The sequence below is a fragment of the Cololabis saira genome, chromosome 24, assembly GCF_033807715.1.
Source record: "Cololabis saira isolate AMF1-May2022 chromosome 24, fColSai1.1, whole genome shotgun sequence".
Taxonomy (NCBI): Eukaryota; Metazoa; Chordata; class Actinopteri; order Beloniformes; family Belonidae; genus Cololabis; species Cololabis saira.
Genome location: NC_084610.1, coordinates 26,964,948 through 26,971,304, shown reverse-complemented (window position 1 = coordinate 26,971,304; position 6,357 = coordinate 26,964,948).

Here is a 6,357-nt window from a genome sequence, read left to right as displayed (position 1 = left end):
TGTGAATAATCCAATTAAGCGATCAAAGATTTTTTCACATTTGAAACGCTTGGACACTGACATAGCTTTCCTTCAGGAAACTCATTTGCGAAATAAAGATCATTTCAGACTCAAACGAGCTTGGGTGGGTGATATTTTTCATTCAAATTTTGATTCTAGGTCTAGAGGAGTAGCAATTTTGATCAACAAAAGAGTCAATTTCTCCGTCTCCAGGACAATATCTGATAAGAATGGTAGATATCTTATTGTTGCGGGCACTCTATACTGTAACCCTGTATTGTTGGTGAATATATATGCCCCTAATTTTGATGACCCCAATTTTACGGATAGGCTGTTTGGCAACCTCCCTTTCCTAAATACGCATATTATAATACTGGGCGGTGATCTGAATTGTGTTATTAACCCTTCTTTGGACCGTTCGAATCCTCGTACTTTGACTCAATCCTCTATGTCAAAATCTATTACCGATTTTACAGTCAAGAACGGGCTTGTTGATCCGTGGAGGTTCTCACATCCTGGAGATAAGGAATTCTCTTTTTTTTCTCAAGTACATCAGTCATATTCACGTATTGACTTTTTTTTTGTTGATGGCTCTCTTCTCCCCAAAATTACTTCTGTCGTATACCACCCAATTGTTATTTCGGATCACGCCCCTCTAACTTTGAATATAACATGGTCTGAGCGCCCCCGTTTTTCTTCTCCCTGGAGGTTTAATCCATTGCTTTTATCCGACGATGCATTTAATGTTTCTATATCTGCTTCAATAGATGATTTCATTGCATTAAACAAAACAGACTCTACCAGTTTTTCGCTAGTATGGGAATCACTCAAAGCATATTTGCGAGGACAGATTATCTCTTATTCAGCATACGCCAGTAAAATCCGCAGGGCTAAATTACAGGAGCTCACATCTAAAATTCAGGACACAGACAGACTAAACTCAGTTAACCCAAGTCCGAGTTTACTGAAACAACGGCTTGACTTGCAGTCAAAATTCGATCTTATAGCGACAGCCGATTCTGAACGGCTCCTATTACGCGCTCATGCCAACTATTATGAACACGGCGATAAACCAAGCAGGTTATTGGCTCACCAATTAAAAAGGCAAGCAACGTCGAGACTGATTCCCAGCATTAGAGATTCTAATGGCACACTTACCACCGATCCAGTCGCCATCAACACAATTTTTAAGTCATACTACTCCTCTCTCTATGAGTCAGAATCTCCACTTGACACAGCAGAAATGACCTCCTTTCTTGATAATATCACTGTCCCTACTATTAATTTGGATGTGGCTAATTGCCTCGATGCTCCTTTCAGCTTGCAAGAAATTGCTGCCGCCATTGAAGCTACGCAAAGCAACAAGGCCCCTGGTCCCGATGGGTTCGGAGCTGAGTTTTTCAAAAAATTCAAAGACAAATTAGCCCCCCTTTTACTTTCAATGTACAATGAGTCCCTTGATCATGGCTCATTGCCTCCCTCTTTAATGCAGGCGTCCATAGCCCTCCTTTTGAAGAAGGACAAGGATCCTGAATTATGCACTTCTTACAGGCCCTTGTCTTTACTGAATGTGGATGTCAAAATTTTAGCCAAAGCACTAGCAATTCGTCTTGATAAGATCCTTCCTAGCATCATATCTGAGGAGCAGAATGGTTTCATCAAGGGACGCCAGCTCTTTTATAATGTTCGTACACTTCTTAATGTGATTCTCGCTAAAGATTCTTCTCCACTCCCTGAAGTTGTTATCGCAATTGATGCTGAAAAAGCGTTTGATCGTGTCGAATTTAACTATCTTTTTGCAACACTTCATAAATTCGGATTTGGACACAGGTTTATATCGTGGATTAGACTTCTTTACACTTCCCCTCAGGCCAGCATTCACACCAATGACAACTACTCCACTTATTTTACATTATCACGTGGCACGAGACAGGGCTGCCCTCTCTCCCCTTTGCTATTCGCTCTATCCGTCGAACCACTTTCAATTGCTCTAAGAACTCTTCCTCTATTTCGCGGAGTCTCTAGGTCCAATGTGGAACTCAAATTGTCACTTTATGCAGACGACCTCCTTTTATATGTATCTGACCCTTTAACCAGCATTGCACCAATATTATCTCTGTTGAAGAATTATGGATCCTTCTCCGGCTATAAGGTCAATCTTAACAAGTGTGAATGCTTCCCCATAAACTCCTCTGCTTTACAACTCAAACAATCTGATATCCCCTTTAAACTCAGCCCGTCGGGCTTTAGATACTTAGGGATTAATGTGACCCGCACTCTGCCCTCTCTTTTCACCGCTAATTTTTCCTCACTGGTAACTCAAGTGAAGGCGGACTTACAGAGGTGGAACTCCCTACCACTGTCGCTGATAGGAAGAATTAACACAGTGAAAATGACTGTATTGCCTAAATTTCTTTTTTTGTTCCAATGCACTCCTTTATTTCTACCAAAATCTTTTTTTAAATCACTTGACCAAATTGTTTCCAACTTTTTATGGGCCGGTAAGACACCCAGAGTGAGGTATTCGCTTCTCCAAAAATTTAAATTTAATGGGGGTCTAGCACTACCAAACTTTATGCTTTACTATTGGTCAGCGCATATTCACAAACTAATTCATTGGCTTCAGTCTCCTGAGTTATTATGGTGCAGATTGGAGGCTCAGTCACTCTCTTCATCCTCCGTAACGGCCCTACTCTCCTCCTCTTTACCATTGAATCCCTCTAAGTTTACAAATAGCCCTGTGGTGCTTTCCTCCCTTAAGATTTGGTCACAGTTTAGGCGCCACTTTAAATTTGCTTCTCCATCCATCTATACACCTGTTACTAAGAATCATCTGTTCCCTCCATCACTAATAGACACCACTTTTATGATTTGGTACAACCGGGGCATTAAGCACTTCAGGGATCTATATAAGGATGGTATCTTTTCCACATTCTCAGATCTGAGGTCAAAGTTCAATTTGCCTGCCTCCCATCTGTTTCGCTACTTCCAGCTTCGACACTGCGCCTCTGCTTTGTTTCCATGCTTCCCTTCCCTTCCTGCGAACCAACCGTGGGATGATCTTCTAACTATGAAACTCAGTCAAAAGTCTCTGATATCTAAGATATATGCACTGTGTATGACATTTGATGATCATTCTGTAGATAAAGCTCGGGAGGGTTGGGGACGAGAGTTGGGCCTTGACTTCACAGGGGAGCTGTGGGATAAAGCTATCCGTAGCATACGATCTAGCACGCCTTGTGCTAGACTAGAACTTATTCAATTTAAGGTGCTGCATAGAGCCCACCTATCAAAATCCCGATTATCGGAAATATATCCGAATGTTGCAGACTTATGCGACAGATGCCAGGGTTCTCCCTGCAATTTAAGTCATATGTTTTTCTCCTGTCCTAGGTTACAGAAATTTTGGAGTGATTATTCTGTGATCATGTCTAAAGTTCTGGGTAAAAAAGTTGTTATGGCCCCTCTCTTAGCAATATTCGGACTCTCTGTTGACTCCTCACATATCAGCCACACACAGTCAGAAGTATTGGCTTTCACATCCCTTTTAGCAAGACGTCGTATCTTACTTTTATGGAAATCCCCCAGGTCCCCGTCTATTTCTATTTGGCTTAGTGATGTTATGTTTTTTCTTAAATTGGAGAAGGTGAGATACTCTGTAAAAGGCAACTCAGCTAAATTCATTCGCAAATGGCAATCGTTCATAGACCACTTTACCGCGTTGAAGACTCTACCCACCGACTGACCCCCCCCCTCCCTTAATTTTCTTGTCATCTCCTTAATTTGTTTTTTTTTATGTTTTATTTATCTCCAGTTTCATTTCTTGCTCATCTGTTTATTTATTTTTTAACGCTACAGAGACTCTGTTCCTTTGTTAGGTTTTGTGTGTTTAAAAAAAAAAAAAAAAAAAAAAAGGAGACAATGTAAAATGCGTCTGTTTGACTACACGTTTCCATGTTTTAAGTGTATGTTGTTTCTTATAAAAAGATCAATAAAAAAAAAAGAAATTACATTTCTTGGGGTAATTATAGATGACAAGATTTGCTGGAAATCTCATATTAAACATCCACAACAAAGTATCTAGAGGCATCTCAGTTTTGGCCAGAGCAAAGCAATTCCTGGATAATAAATCATTCTGTTTTGTTCCCTGGTTTTGCCTTATCTAAGTTACTGTTTAGAGGTTTGAAGAAATATATATACATATAAAAGTTGACTGCAACCACTATTCATTCTGCAGAAAAGAGCCATAAGGATAATTCATAAGGCTGGTTTTCATGAACACACCAATTCATTATTCTTCAATTATAAAATAATTACATTTTTTGACATAGTAGAATTCCAAACTGCACAATTCATGTATAAAGCTAAGAACAACTTATTACCATCTTACTTACAGGAAATGTTTTATAACAGAGAGGAAAAGTATAATTTAAGGGTTTCTCTAAATTTTAAGACTTGTAGACTCGTCATATATATATATATATATATATATATATATATATATATATAAATATATATATATATATATATATATATATATATATATGGGCATGTGTGTACAAATATACAAATATATAGAAATATTCAACTATGTGTATGTATGTATGTATGCATGTATAAGTTTTCAATGAAATTCAATTTTATTTATATAGCGTCTAATACAACAGATGTTGTCTGTGTGTGTATGTGTATGTGTGTGAGTTTAATTACAGTGTATAATAATAATAATAATAATAATAATAATAATAATGGATGAAATTCTTTGTTTTGTTGTTGTTTTCTTAAACTTCTCATGAAGTGTTGTTTCTTTTTTTTACATGTACAAAAATAAAATAAATCAAATCAAATCAAATTAAATCTTGTATTGTAATGTATTATATCTAAATGTTTAACGGAATGACTGTAACCTTAATGTGGGTGTCAAAAGGAGCACTGGTCTTATTTGACAGAAATCTAATGTATATTTTGTAGTAGAATTTCCTTTTTTACTTTTTTCTTTTCTATTTTTCTTTTTCTTTACTACCTCTTTAGGTTTGCTTTTAATTTTTTGTCATGTTCTGTGTATTTTGTGTCGGACCCAAGGAAGAATAGCTGCAGTTTTGCTGCAGCTAATGGGGATCCAAATAAAACTATAACTTTAACATATAAACAAACACTTTACCATGACAGAGACCTCACAGTCCAGCAGTGATGTCATGGCTGGAACAGGAAGTGGTGAGAATAAAGACCAGGATGAATCCTGGCTGCACAGCAACCTTGTGCTCAGATCTGTCAGCAGGTTGTAACTTCATCTGGGCTGATTGCAGTTCAGTGATTCCTCTCTGACATCACAGTTGGTCATATGTGCAGCAAACTACCTGCAGCTGAACATGAAGTGAATGATCTGAGCTGAACTGAGCTGCAGGGAAACAACCTGCTGCTGTTCACCGTGAAGCTCTGACTGGAAACAGACATAAGAACAACATGTGGATCCTGGAATAACGGCAGCTTCACCTTTAAAGGACCGGAAGAGGAAGAAGTTTCCAAGGAATCGTTCAGAACAGTTTCACCAACGTGTGATTCAGGTGTTCTGGTGGAAACAGAGACAGACATGTACAGACAGGCGCGTCATTTACGCCAGGGACGGTGGGGACGCGTCCCCACCACTTTGTCTGACGAGCAGATTTGTCCCCACCACTTAAAAAAAAAAAAAAAGAAAAAACACATCTGTCACACACACATCAACACTAAATTTAACAATAATGAACAAAATAAAACACAGGAAACATTAAGGCCAGCAAAATCTTAGTGGCGGGACAACAGGACCTGCTGCGTCTGTGCGCAGATCTTTCTATGTGTGTAACAGACAGCGGGGAGGAATCGGGCTTCACCTCCAGGTAGGGCTTGGGAAATGGGAATTAAAAGTTGCGTTCCGCAGGCCCGGTTCTACGAGGGTGCATAAGCATGCATTGCACCCTCAGTTTATTGGCACTTTTCCACTAGTCTCACTTCAGCACGGCACAGCTCGGCGCGGCTTTACACGGTTCCACACATGTGTTTTCGCACTGCCAGGGGAGAAGCGGGCAGGTTTGGGTGAAGCTGCTGTGACGTACTCGATTGCGCAACCGCTTCATTCATGTCGGCGCTGATGAGAAATCAGCTGGAGCCGGGAGCGGCTGAGAGTAAAACAGCCCGTCTACATCGCTTTTTAAATTTTTTCTCGACAGCCACCAGGTTTATGAACATCTGCACCTCAGAGTTGGATCACCAAACAGACGTTTTGCGCTTTATAATAAAATCGCCACGAGCCGCGAGCGGCCGCGAGTCGCCTCGCTCTGACTCCCGCTTCCTGATTCAAACGTCTGACGGCCCCGCCCC